This window comes from Carcharodon carcharias, chromosome 20 (assembly GCF_017639515.1).
Source record: "Carcharodon carcharias isolate sCarCar2 chromosome 20, sCarCar2.pri, whole genome shotgun sequence".
Taxonomy (NCBI): domain Eukaryota; kingdom Metazoa; phylum Chordata; class Chondrichthyes; order Lamniformes; family Lamnidae; genus Carcharodon; species Carcharodon carcharias.
Genome location: NC_054486.1, coordinates 35,039,583 through 35,054,811, shown reverse-complemented (window position 1 = coordinate 35,054,811; position 15,229 = coordinate 35,039,583).

Below are 15,229 nucleotides of genomic sequence, written 5' to 3'. Positions count from 1 at the left end.
TTCTGGAATTCGCATTATAGGAAGGATGTGATTGTAGTAGAGAAAGTGCAGAGGCGATTTACCAGGTTGTTGCCTGGGCTGGAGAGTTTTAGTTAAGAGAAGAGATTGGATAGACTGGGGTTATTTTCCTTGGAGCAGAGGAGATTGAGGGGGGTGTACATGATTGAGTTGTATAAAATTATGAGGTGCATAGATAGGGTAGACAGGAAGGAACTTTTTCCCTTGGTGGAAGGATCAATAACCAGGGTGCATAGATTTAAGGTAAGGGGCAGAAGGTTTAGAGGGGCTGTGAGGAAGAATTTTTTCACCCAGAGGGTGGTGGGGATCTACAGCTCACTGCCTGAAAGGGTGGTAGAGACAGAAACTCTCATAACATTAAGAAGTATTTGGATGTGCACTTGTGCTGCCATGGCATCAAGGCTATGGGCCTAGTGCTGGAAAATGGGGTTAGAATAGTTAGGTACTTTTTTGACTGGCACAGACTCGATGGGCCGAAGGACCTTTTTCTGTGCTGTAGATCTCTATGACTCTACATCTCAACCAAATAAACCATTGATTAAGGAGAGTCTTCAGGAGACACTCCAGAGTGTTCAGCAGAATAAAGCTTTAGAGAAGGGTGTAGCTGTTTGAACTAGGTACTCTGCTGTAGAACATTTAGATCCTAAATATTCCCTAACTAACCTGAAGGATTTTGCAACGTTAAGTATTTTTAAGACTGCAAATTTCCCACATTATTAGGAACTGTACAAGCACAGAAACAGACTACTCAGCTCAAGTGGCCTGTGCTTTTTGTCTGTGCTGCACACAAGCCTCCTCCCACTGTACTTCATCCCACCTTTATCATATCACAGAATCACACCTTTCTCTGCCAAGTGTTTATCCAACTTCCCCTTATTCACCTTAATTATACTGTGTGGTACCAAGCTCCAAATTCTTCTATTATAGCACTACAAGGGGATGATATACTCGAAAGTTCAAAGACATAATCTATTTGGTTAAAATTAAGGAACAATAGAGAAACTATTAAGCTGTTGAATGTATACTAAAGGCTGCCAAATAGTGGGAAGGAGATAGAAGGGAAAATTTGCAGGTAAATTGCAGACAGGTACATGAGCTTTACAATAGTGATAATGGGGGATTCAATTATCCCAATATGAATTGGGAAAATAACATCGCAAAGGGGAGACAGTAACATAATGGTACTGTCATTGGACTAGCAATCCAGGGCCCAGGCTAATGTTGCAGGGACATGGGCTCAAATCCCACCATGACAGCTAGTGGAATTTAAAATTCAATTAATTAATAAATCTGGAACTAAAAATCTACTCTCAATAACAGTGACCATAAAACCATTGTCAATTGTCATAAAAACCCATCTGGTTCATTAATCTGCTGTCCTTACCCAGCCTGGCCTACGTCTGACTCCACTACAATGTGGTTGACTCTTAACTGCTCTCTGAAATGGCCCAGCTCATAGGCAATTAGGGATGGGCAACAAATGTTGGACTTGCCAGCGACATCCACATCCCATAAAAGAATAAAGGAGAAAAAGGAGGAATTCCTGACATGTAGAAGTGAATTTTCACTGCAAGAGTATGTGCTGAAGGAAGCTATCTAGTTCCATGGAATGAAGTGGGGCATGTTACATTGGGAGGGCTTTTGGGATGACCATAAGACATAGCAGAAGTAGGCCATTTGGTCCATCGAGTCTGCTCCACCATTCAATGAGATCATGGCTGATCTGATAATCCTCAATTCCACTTTCCTGTCTTAATTCCCTGACTGATTAAAAATCTGTCAATCTCAGCCTTGACCCAGCCTCTACAGCCCTCTATGGTAAAGGATTCCACAGATTCACTAACCTCTGAGAGAAGAAATTCCTCCTCATCTCTGTCTTAAATGGGCAACTCATTACTCTGAGATTGTGCCCTCTGGTCCTAGATGCTCCCACAAGAGGAAAATACCTCTCAGCTTCTACTCTGTCAAGCCCCCTAACAACCTTATATGTTTCAATAAGGTCGCCTCTCATTCTTCTAAACTCCAATGAGTACAGGCCCAACCTACTCAACCTTTCCTCATAAGAAAATCCCTCCATCCCTGGGATCAACCTAGTGAACCTTCTCTGGACTGCCTCCAATGCCAGAATATCTTTTAGATAAGGGGACCAAAACTGTTCACAGTATTCTGGGTGTGGTCTAACTAGTGCCTTTATAGTTTTAGCAAGACTTCCCTATTTTTATACTCCATTCCCTTTGAAATAAAGGCCAACATTCCGTTTGCCTTCCCTATTACCTGCTGAACTTGTATGTTAGCTTTTTTGGATTCATGTACGAGGAGCCCCCAAATCTCTTCTGTAGTCTTTCTCAATTTAAATAATACTCAGCTCCTTTATTCTTCTTACCAAATTGCATAACCTCACATTTTCCCACATTATATTCCATTTGCCAAGTTTTTGTCCACTCGCTTAACCTGTCCATATCCCTATGCAGATTCTTTGTGTCATCCTCACCACTTGCCTTCCCACCTATTTTTGTGTCATCCACAAGCATGGCAATAGATGAGAGAAGTTAATGTACTAAGTCATTAATATATATTGAAAATAATTGTGGCCCTAGCATTGATCCCTGTGGCACTCCATTAGTTACAGTTTACCATCCTGAAAATGTCCCCCTTATCCTAACTCTCTGTCTTCTATTAGTTAGCCAATCCTCTATCCATGCTAATATACTACCCCAAACATCATGGGCTCTTATCTTATTAAGTAGCCTTATGTGTGGTACCTTATCGAACACCTTTTGGAAATCCAAATATATTACATCTACTGGTTTCCCTTTATCTACCCTGCTTATTACCTCCTCAAAGAATTCTAATAAATTTGTGAGGCATGATTTCCCCTTCAAGAAGCCATGCTGACTCTTTGATTATATTATGTATTTCTAAATGCTCTGCTTTAACATCCTTTATAATATAACATCCTTTATAATAGAAAATAAACATTTTCCCAATGACAGATGTCAAGCTAACTGACCTATAGTTACCTGTTTTTTGTTTCCTTCCCTTTTTGAATAACAGTGTTACATTGGCAGTTTTCCAATCCTCTGGAACTTTCCCAGAATCTAAGGATTATTGGAAGATTACTACCAGTGCATCCACTATCCCTATAGTAACAGTAGTGTAGAAATAGCCATCAGAGTAATAGGATTAGAGTAGTTATGATAAAGGACAAGGGGAGATCAAATGTGGAATTATTCAACTGGAGGGTATCTGATTTCAGTGAGTTGGAAATGGATCTAGCCCCGGTAAATTGGAATCAAAGATTAGCAGGTAAAACAGTAAATTAATAATGGGGAGGTTTCAAAGAGGAACTAGTTCAAGTACAGATTAGTTACAAGGGGGGATAGGAAGGGAACCCAAAGTTAGAGCTCCCTGTTTCGAAGGATATAGAAGTTAAAATTAAACAGAAAAATATCTATGATAAAATGTTTGGTTCATAATTTAGATGAGAAGTAAGCTGGATACACAAGGAATAGGGGAAAACCTGAAAAGGGAAGTAAGAGAGTATAAGAATAGATTAGTGGATAACATAAGAGTGAAACCAAAAGTCTTGTATAAACCCAAGCAGTCAGAGGAAGGCTGACCTTCAATAGGCCTATTATGTACATAGAAGGCATGGCTGAGGGGCTAAATTAGTATTTTGCATTTGTCTTCACTGAAAAGGATGCTGCCAATATCACAATAACAGAAGAGGCAGTAGAAAAACAGGCTCGGATAAAAATAGAGGATGCATTTAAAACATTGGTATCACTCAAAGTCGCAAAGTTGCTTGGTCCAGATGGGATGCATCCTAGGTTGCTGAGGGAAATGTGGGTGGAAATAATGGAGGTTCTGGTCACAATCTTCCAAACCTCCCTCAATACGAGGTTGGTGTCAAAGAACTGGGACAAGACAAAATGGAATGATGATAAATCCAGTAACTACAGGCCAACCAGTCCAATGGTGAAGGGGAAACTTTCAGAGGTATTATCCTAGATTACAGTAATTGCTAAAAGCAAGTCCTGTTTAACTAACTTGATTTGAGTTCTTTGATGAAGTAACAGTTGATGAGAGTAGTGTGGTTGATGTGGTGAATATGGACTTTGAAAAGCCACTTCATAAAATACTACAAAATAGACTTGTTAGCAAAATTGAAGCCATAGGATTAAAGGAACAGTGGTTCCGTGGATATAAAATTGGCTAAGGCAGAAAGCCAAGAGTAGTGGTGAATGGTTGTTTTTAAATTGGAGGGAAATGTGCAGTGATGTTTCCAGGGGCTGTGTTGGGGTCATTGCTATTTTTGATATATATTAATGCCCAGCAGAATTTCAAAGTTTGCATGTGACACAAACAGTGAGGAGGATAGTAACAGACTTCAGGAGAAGACCGATTAGAGAAATGGGTAGAAACATAGCAGATGAAATTTAATGCAGAAATGTGTAATGTGATTTATTTTGGTAGGAGTGCCTTGGCGCCCTGTAGACCAATCCACTCAGTCCCATTCCCCATCCCCCAAAACCCAGTAGCCCTGCAAGTTTATTTCCCTCAAGTGCCCCACTGTTGTGGGGTGGCCGAGTTGTGCTATTAAAGATAGAGTTCACCAGCAGACACTTCTTGAGTGGAAACATTAAGTTTATTTACAATATACTCAGCAGCAACAACACATGTACTTTCAACTCCAACTCTAACCATACACTGACAGGTGAGATAGCCCAAGCTACTCTCCTATTGGTTACTACAGATCATGTGATCTTCTCTAACAAGTATTATTCTTAAAGGTATATTGCACACTAAATAAAACCATAATTACTACATTCCTCCCTTTTTAACTCAGCTATACATGTTATATTTACAAGTACATATTTTTCAAGACAACATAATATTTACACTGGGTAAGGAATTTACAAGTTCAGTCTTTCAGGTGGTTTCCTCATACGTGTGGAATGTCGCAACTCCACATCTTCAGATTCTTTTTCAGTAACCTCCTTTTCTGGAGTTGCCTGAACATCAGGTGTTTCGGTGGATACTTGCAGTTCTGTATCCTCAACTCTTACAGGAACATCAGACATGTCAGTCATGGGTTGAATATCTTCTACAGGAAACGCAGACATGGCCATGATCACTGGGGGAACCATATCTTTGTGATTTGTCTCTCTTTCCTTAAATGGTCCACATGTTTATAGATAATCCGGCCTTCCCCCTCCATGTGGTAAGATAGAGGTCTAGTCACTGCACTTATTCCACTTGGTAACCACTTTGGTCCTTCCCCAAAGTTTTTCAAGTATACTGGCTCTCCTATGGTAAATTTCCTCTCGTGCCTGTTCCAGTCATGTCTAGTTTTCTGGCTTCCCTGATTCCTTTCCACCTTCCCCCCTTTGGCGATGAGCAGAAACATTGTTCCCAGGAAAGGTCCAAAGTGGTCGATGTGTAACCGCACCTAGGGTCTACCTGGCCACTCCCTTAACGGAGCTGTCACTGGCAGTTGCTGACATTGCACACAGTGCTTTAATAAGCTCGCGACTTTGCCATCCATCCCAGGCCACCATAGATAGTTGCGTGCTATGGTCTTCATTCAGAAAATTCCTGGTTGGGCACTGTGTAGTTCAATTAAAAGTGGCTCCCTTCCCTTTAGAGGAACTATCACTCGTGCTCCCTACAATAAGATGCCATCCTGGCTGGTTATTTCATGTCCTCTGTTGAAGTACGGTTTCATTTCATCAGATACGGTCTCCTGTGACCCACTATGAAGCACTTGTTCTCATACCTGAAATAGGACTGGGTCCCGACTTGTCCAGTCTCTGATCTGTCGAGTACATACTGGTGAGGAATCCAAGAAATTTTACAGAGAAACAAGTTCCTGTGGAACTGGGACATGCTCATCACTTTCTTGTAAAGGCAAATGACTAAGGGCATCGGCATTTGCGATTTGATTGTCCGGCCTATGCACGAAAGTGTATTCTTAAGTGTATTTGAATTAAAGCCCTTCATTATTTAAAAAAGGCTCCAAAAGTAAACCAGGTAATTACAGGCCAGTGAGCCTGACGTCAGTAGTAGGTAAATTATTGGAAGGTGTTCTGAGAGATCAGATATATAATTATTTGGACAGCCAAGGGCTGATTAAGGATAGTCAGCATGGCTTTGTGCGTGATAGGTCATGTTTAACAAACCTTGTAGAGTTTTTCGAGGAGGTTACCAAGAAAGTAGATGAAGGAAAGGCTGTGGATGTTGTCTACATGGACTTTAGTAAGGCTTTTGACAAGGTCCCACATGGGAGGTTAGTTCAGAAGGTTCAGACACTTGGTATCCATGGAAAGGTTGTAAACTGGATTCGAAATTGGCTGTGTGGGAGAAGACAGAGGGTGGTAGTGGATGATTGCTTCTCAGACTGGAGGTCTGTGACTAGTGGTGTGCCTCAGGGATCTGTGCTGGGACCATTGTTGTTTGATGTCTATATCAATGATTTGGATGATAATTTGGTGAATTGGATCAGCAAGTTTGCTGATGACACTAAGATTGGAGGCATTGTGGACAGCGAGAAAGGCTTTCAAAGCTTGCAGAGAGATCTGGACCAACTGGAAAAATGGGCCAGACAATGGCAGATGGAATTTAAGGCAGAAAAGTGTGAGGTGTTACATTTTGGAAGATCAAACCAAGGTAGGACATACACAGTAAATGGTAGGGCACTGAGGAGTGCGGAGGAACAAAGGGATCTGGGAGTTCAGATACATAGTTCCCTGAAAGTGGCCTCACAGGTAGACAAGGTTGTAAAGAAAGCTTTTGGCACACTGGCCTTCATAAATCAAAGTATTGAATATAGGAATAAAAACAAAAAAACTGCGGATGCTGGAAATCCAAAACAAAAACAGAATTACCTGGAAAAACTCAGCAGGTCTGGCAGCATCGGCGGAGAAGAAAAGAGTTGACGTTTCGAGTCCTCATGACCCTTCGACAGAACTGTCGAAGGGTCATGAGGACTCGAAACGTCAACTCTTTTCTTCTCCGCCGATGCTGCCAGACCTGCTGAGTTTTTCCAGGTAATTCTGTTTTTGTATTGAATATAGGAGTTGGGATGTAATGGTGAGGTTGTATAAGACATTGGTGAGGCCAACTTTGGAGTATTGTCGGAGAAGAAAAGAGTTGACGTTTCGAGTCCTCATGACCCTTCGACAGAACTTGAGTTCGAGTCCAGGAAAGAGCTGAAATATAAGCTGGTTTAAGGTGTGTGTGTGGGGGGCGGAGAGATAGAGAGACAGAGAGGTGGAGGGGGTTGGTGTGGTTGTAGCGACAAACAAGCAGTGATAGAAGCAGATCATCAAAAGATGTCAACAACAATAGTACAATAGAACACATAGGTGTTAAAGTTAAAGTTGGTGATATTATCTAAACGAATGTGCTAATTAAGAATGGATGGTAGGGCACTCAAGGTATAGCTCTAGTGGGTTTTTTTTTATTTTATATAATGGAAATAGGTGGGAAAAGGAAAATCTTTATAATTTATTGGGAAAAAAAAAAGAAGGGGGAAACAGAAAGGGGGTGGGGATGGGGGAGGGGACTCACGACCTAAAGTTGTTGAATTCAATATTCAGTCCGGAAGGCTGTAAAGTCCCTAGTCGGAAGATGAGGTGTTGTTCCTCCAGTTTGCGTTGGGCTTCACTGGAACAATGCAGCAAGCCAAGGACAGACATGTGGGCAAGAGAGCAGGGTGGAGTGTTAAAATGGCAAGCGACAGGGAGGTTTGGGTCATTCTTGCGGACAGACCGCAGGTGTTCTGCAAAGCGGTCGCCCAGTTTACGTTTGGTCTCTCCAATGTAGAGGAGACCACATTGGGAGCAACGAATGCAGTAGACTAAGTTGGGGGAAATGCAAGTGAAATGCTGCTTCACTTGAAAGGAGTGTTTGGGTCCTTGGACGGTGAGGAGAGAGGAAGTGAAGGGGCAGGTGTTGCATCTTTTGCGTGGGCAAGGGGTTGTGCCATAGGAGGGGGTTGAGGAGTAGGGGGTGATGGAGGAGTGGACCAGGGTGTCCCGGAGGGAGCGATCCCTACGGAATGCCGATAAGGGGGGTGAAGGGAAGATGTGTTTGGTAGTGGCATCATGCTGGAGTTGGCGGAAATGGCGGAGGATGATCCTTTGAATGCGGAGGCTGGTGGGGTGATAAGTGAGGACAAGGGGGACCCTATCATGTTTCTGGGAGGGAGGAGAAGGAGTGAGGGCGGATGCGCGGGAGATGGGCCGGACACGGTTGAGGGCCCTGTCAACGACCGTGGGTGGAAAACCTCGGTTAAGGAAGAAGGAGGACATGTCAGAGGAACTGTTTTTGAATGTAGCATCATCGGAACAGATGCGACGGAGGCGAAGGAACTGAGAGAATGGGATGGAGTCCTTACAGGAAGCTGGGTGTGAGGAGCTGTAGTCGAGATAGCTGTGGGTGTCGGTGGGTTTGTAATGGATATTGGTGGACAGTCTATCACCAGAGATTGAGACAGAGAGGTCAAGGAAGGGAAGGGAAGTGTCAGAGATGGACCACGTGAAAATGATGGAGGGGTGGAGATTGGAAGCAAAATTAATAAATTTTTCCAAGTCCTGACGAGAGCATGAAGCAGCACCGAAATAATCATCGATGTACCGGAGAAAGAGTTGTGGAAGGGGGCCGGAGTAGGACTGCAACAAGGAATGTTCCACATACCCCATAAAGAGACAGGCATAGCTGGGGCCCATGCGGGTACCCATAGCCACACCTTTTATTTGGAGGAAGTGAGAGGAGTTGAAGGAGAAATTGTTCAGCGTGATCACAAGTTCAGCCAGACGGAGGAGAGTAGTGGTGGATGGGGATTGTTCGGGCCTCTGTTCGAGGAAGAAGCTAAGGGCCCTCAGACCATCCTGGTGGGGGATGGAGGTGTAGAGGGATTGGACGTCCATGGTGAAGAGGAAGCGGTAGGGGCCAGGGAACTGGAAATTGTTGATGTGACGTAAGGTGTCAGAGGAATCACGGATGTAGGTGGGAAGGGACTGGACAAGGGGAGAGAGAAGGGAGTCAAGATAACGAGAAATGAGTTCTGTGGGGCAGGAGCAAGCTGAGACGATCGGTCTACCGGGGCAGTTCTGTTTGTGGATTTTGGGTAGGAGATAGAAGCGGGCCGTCCGAGGTTGGGCAACTATCAGGTTGGAAGCTGTGGGAGGGAGATCCCCAGAGGAGATGAGGTCAGTGACAGTCCTGGAAACAATGGCTTGATGTTCAGTGGTGGGGTCATGGTCCAGGGAGAGGTAGGAGGAAGTGTCTGCGAGTTGACGCTCAGCCTCCGCGTGGTAGAGGTCAGTGCGCCAGACAACAACAGCACCACCCTTGTCAGCGGGTTTGATGACAATGTCAGGGTTGGACCTGAGAGAATGGAGTGCAGTAAGTTCAGAGAGAGACAGGTTAGAATGGGTGAGAGGAGCAGAGAAATTGAGACGACTAATGTCGCGCCGACAGTTCTCAATGAAAAGATCGAGAGAAGGTAAGAATCCAGAGGGAGGGGTCCAGGTAGAGGGAGAATATTGAAGATGGGTAAAAGGATCCGTTGAACTGGGAGAGGACTCCTGCCCAAAGAAGTGAGCCCGGAGACGAAGACGGCGGAAGAAGAGTTCAGTATCATGCCGAGCCCGAAATTCATTGAGGTGAGGGCGTAAGGGTATGAAACTAAGTCCTTTGCTGAGCACTGAACGTTCAGCATCGGAGAGGGGAAGGTCAGGGGGTATAGTGAATACACGGCTGGGGTTGGGATTGGAAGATGGGGTGGGGACGGAGGGACAGGCAGGGGTGGAGGGTCCTAGATGGGTGTTGGTGTCGATGAGTTGTTGGAGCTTGCGTTCCTTAGCACTTGAGAGAAAGAGAAAAAGTTTCTTGTTGAGGCGTCGGATGAGCCGAAGGATAAAATGAAACTGGGGGCACGCGCAGCTTTGAAAAAGGGTACGGCGGTGCTGCTGGAGGGAGAGGTCGAGTGTGTTCATATGGCGGCGCATGGCACTGAGAGTGGATTTCAGAATGTGACGGGAACAGCAGTCCGAGAAACGTTTTATGTCCCGGAGATACCTGTAATCCTGGGTGGGTTCGAAACTCTCAGTGCCATGCGCCGCCATATGAACACACTCGACCTCTCCCTCCAGCAGCACCGCCGTACCCTTTTTCAAAGCTGCGCGTGCCCCCAGTTTCATTTTATCCTTCGGCTCATCCGACGCCTCAACAAGAAACTTTTTCTCTTTCTCTCAAGTGCTAAGGAACGCAAGCTCCAACAACTCATCGACACCAACACCCATCTAGGACCCTCCACCCCTGCCTGTCCCTCCGTCCCCACCCCATCTTCCAATCCCAACCCCAGCCGTGTATTCACTATACCCCCTGACCTTCCCCTCTCCGATGCTGAACGTTCAGTGCTCAGCAAAGGACTTAGTTTCATACCCTTACGCCCTCACCTCAATGAATTTCGGGCTCGGCATGATACTGAACTCTTCTTCCGCCGTCTTCGTCTCCGGGCTCACTTCTTTGGGCAGGAGTCCTCTCCCAGTTCAACGGATCCTTTTACCCATCTTCAATATTCTCCCTCTACCTGGACCCCTCCCTCTGGATTCTTACCTTCTCTCGATCTTTTCATTGAGAACTGTCGGCGCGACATTAGTCGTCTCAATTTCTCTGCTCCTCTCACCCATTCTAACCTGTCTCTCTCTGAACTTACTGCACTCCATTCTCTCAGGTCCAACCCTGACATTGTCATCAAACCCGCTGACAAGGGTGGTGCTGTTGTTGTCTGGCGCACTGACCTCTACCACGCGGAGGCTGAGCGTCAACTCGCAGACACTTCCTCCTACCTCTCCCTGGACCATGACCCCACCACTGAACATCAAGCCATTGTTTCCAGGACTGTCACTGACCTCATCTCCTCTGGGGATCTCCCTCCCACAGCTTCCAACCTGATAGTTGCCCAACCTCGGACGGCCCGCTTCTATCTCCTACCCAAAATCCACAAACAGAACTGCCCCGGTAGACCGATCGTCTCAGCTTGCTCCTGCCCCACAGAACTCATTTCTCGTTATCTTGACTCCCTTCTCTCTCCCCTTGTCCAGTCCCTTCCCACCTACATCCGTGATTCCTCTGACACCTTACGTCACATCAACAATTTCCAGTTCCCTGGCCCCTACCGCTTCCTCTTCACCATGGACGTCCAATCCCTCTACACCTCCATCCCCCACCAGGATGGTCTGAGGGCCCTTAGCTTCTTCCTCGAACAGAGGCCCGAACAATCCCCATCCACCACTACTCTCCTCCGTCTGGCTGAACTTGTTCTCACGCTGAACAATTTCTCCTTCAACTCCTCTCACTTCCTCCAAATAAAAGGTGTGGCTATGGGTACCCGCATGGGCCCCAGCTATGCCTGTCTCTTTATGGGGTATGTGGAACATTCCTTGTTGCAGTCCTACTCCGGCCCCCTTCCACAACTCTTTCTCCGGTACATCGATGATTATTTCGGTGCTGCTTCATGCTCTCGTCAGGACTTGGAAAAATTTATTAATTTTGCTTCCAATCTCCACCCCTCCATCATTTTCACGTGGTCCATCTCTGACACTTCCCTTCCCTTCCTTGACCTCTCTGTCTCAATCTCTGGTGATAGACTGTCCACCAATATCCATTACAAACCCACCGACACCCACAGCTATCTCGACTACAGCTCCTCACACCCCACTTCCTGTAAGGACTCCATCCCATTCTCTCAGTTCCTTCGCCTCCGTCGCATCTGTTCCGATGATGCTACATTCAAAAACAGTTCCTCTGACATGTCCTCCTTCTTCCTTAACCGAGGTTTTCCACCCACGGTCGTTGACAGGGCCCTCAACCGTGTCCGGCCCATCTCCCGCGCATCCGCCCTCACTCCTTCTCCTCCCTCCCAGAAACATGATAGGGTCCCCCTTGTCCTCACTTATCACCCCACCAGCCTCCGCATTCAAAGGATCATCCTCCGCCATTTCCGCCAACTCCAGCATGATGCCACTACCAAACACATCTTCCCTTCACCCCCCTTATCGGCATTCCGTAGGGATCGCTCCCTCCGGGACACCCTGGTCCACTCCTCCATCACCCCCTACTCCTCAACCCCCTCCTATGGCACAACCCCTTGCCCACGCAAAAGATGCAACACCTGCCCCTTCACTTCCTCTCTCCTCACCGTCCAAGGACCCAAACACTCCTTTCAAGTGAAGCAGCATTTCACTTGCATTTCCCCCAACTTAGTCTACTGCATTCGTTGCTCCCAATGTGGTCTCCTCTACATTGGAGAGACCAAACGTAAACTGGGCGACCGCTTTGCAGAACACCTGCGGTCTGTCCGCAAGAATGACCCAAACCTCCCTGTCGCTTGCCATTTTAACACTCCACCCTGCTCTCTTGCCCACATGTCTGTCCTTGGCTTGCTGCATTGTTCCAGTGAAGCCCAACGCAAACTGGAGGAACAACACCTCATCTTCCGACTAGGGACTTTACAGCCTTCCGGACTGAATATTGAATTCAACAACTTTAGGTCGTGAGTCCCCTCCCCCATCCCCACCCCCTTTCTGTTTCCCCCTTCTTTTTTTTTTTCCCAATAAATTATAAAGATTTTCCTTTTCCCACCTATTTCCATTATATAAAATAAAAAAAAACCCACTAGAGCTATACCTTGAGTGCCCTACCATCCACTCTTAATTAGCACATTCGTTTAGATAATATCACCAACTTTAACTTTAACACCTATGTGTTCTATTGTACTATTGTTGTTGACATCTTTTGATGATCTGCTTCTATCACTGCTTGTTTGTCGCTACAACCACACCAACCCCCTCCACCTCTCTGTCTCTCTATCTCTCCGCCCCCCACACACACACCTTAAACCAGCTTATATTTCAGCTCTTTCCTGGACTCGAACTCAAGTTCTGTCGAAGGGTCATGAGGACTCGAAACGTCAACTCTTTTCTTCTCCGCCGATGCTGCCAGACCTGCTGAGTTTTTCCAGGTAATTCTGTTTTTGTTTTGGATTTCCAGCATCCGCAGTTTTTTTGTTTTTATCTTTGGAGTATTGTGTGCAGTTCTGGTCGCCTAACTACAGGAAGGATATCATTAAGATTGAGACAGTGCAGAGAAGATTTACTAGGATGTTGCCGGGTCTTAAGGAGTTGAGTTACAGGGAAAGATTAAATAGGTTAGGACTTTATTCCTTGGAGCGTAGAAGAATGAGGGGAGATTTGATAGAAGATTACAAAATTCTGAGGGGTATAGACAGAGTAAATGCGACTAGGCTCTTTCCACTTAGATTAGGAGAGATAAACATGAGAGGACATGGCTTTAGGGTGAAAGGGGAAAGGTTTAGGGGGAACATTAGGGGGAACTTCTTCACTCAGAGAGTGGTGAGAGTGTGGAACGAGGTACCATCTGACATGGTAAATGAGGGCTCACTCTTAAGTTTTAAGAATAAATTGGATAGATACATGGATGGGAGAGGACTGGAGGGTTATGGGTTAGGTGCAGTTCAATGGGACTAGTGGAATAATATTGCGGCACAGACTAGAAGGGCCAAATGGCCTGTTTTCTGTGCTGTAGGGTTCTATGGTTCTATGGTTCTATGGTTGTATTCTTGCTGAGGCTATGGGTGGTATAGCTCTGTCCTCACTAAACAATCCTAGCAATAGTTTCTCGCCTGAAACGATTGTAAAATGGCAGCTGTGTAGTGCTGGTGAAATTTCTTGACACCAATGATGATGGACAGGCCTTATTTTTCTATTTGCGAGTATCCCTTTTCCACAATGGAGAGCGTTCTTGATACGTAACCTGTTGGCTGTTCCGTGCCATCGTCCATCCGATGAGAGAACACTGCATCACATGTGAACACCAATTCTTTCTGTAGACAAATTGGGTAAGAACCACCCATAATAATTGATCGTTTCTAGGAATGATTTGAGTTCTGAGGTGTTCTTTGGTGCAGGTGCCTCTCTTATGGCTCTTGCTTTCTCCTCAACCGAGTGGAGAGCCTGTGAATCTACCCGGTGACCCAAATAGATTACCTCCCTCACTTGAAACGTGCACTTTTCTTTTTTTACAATGCACTCCTACCTGCAAGAAACATTTTAAGACTTCTGCTAAGGTGGCCAAATGCTCTTTTTCAGTGAATCCTGTCACCAATACATCGCCTAAATAGACTACATCGCCTAAATAGACTACAACCTGGTGCAGTCCCTGCAGTAAGCTTTCCATTGTTCTCTGAAATATGGCACAAGTAGAGGAGAAACCAAAAGGCAATCATGTACATTGGTACAACCCTTTGTGGGTATTAATTGTGACAAATTCCCAGGAGGCATTATCCAACTCTAGTTGTTGATAAGCATGACTCATATCAACTTTTGTGTACATTATCCCTCCTGCCAGCTTGGCATACAGGTCTTTGATTTTTGGAATGGAGCGCCTGTCTAGCTTAGCTACTTTATTAACTATCAGTTTGTAGTCTCCAAAAATTTGAATGCTTTGGTCTAGTTTAAGGACGGAGGACTATGGGCGCTGCCCATTCTGAGAACTGAACAGATTGTATTACACCTAGTTTCTCTAATCTGTTCAGTTCAATGCTGACTTTTTCTCACAGGGCAAATGGCACCAGTCTCGCCTTCATGAAGCGAGGGGCTGCTTCCGGATCCACATGAATCTTGGCCTGCAGGCCCTGGGTTTTCCTCAGTTCATCCTTAAAAATGGTCTTGTACTTTCTAAGCAGCTCTGGTAGCCCACTTGCTCTCAACTGGAAAATTTCGGCCCATTCTAAATTAATCTCCGTTAACCAATTTTGCCCCTGGAGGTTTGGCCCTTCACCTGCTGCCACCATCAAGGGTAGCTTTGCTGATTGGCTTCTATAATGGACAGTTACTCTGCTTGTGCCTTTTATTTGAATGTCTTCACCCGTATATGATTTTAGCTTGGCGGTTGCTTCTTCTAAACTTAATTGATGTTCACCATTTTTCAAACATCTGAAGGTATGTTCCCCAGTTACTGTAGTGGAAGCTCCCATGTCCACTTCCATTCTAGCAGGTTTGCCATTTACTTTCACTGACAAATATTGGTTCTGTCTTTCCAACTTTCAGATTAAACAACAGGTAAATGTCTGAGTTTGTTGTTTCAGGCTCTTCTACATTGTAGATTTCGTTGGGCTTCT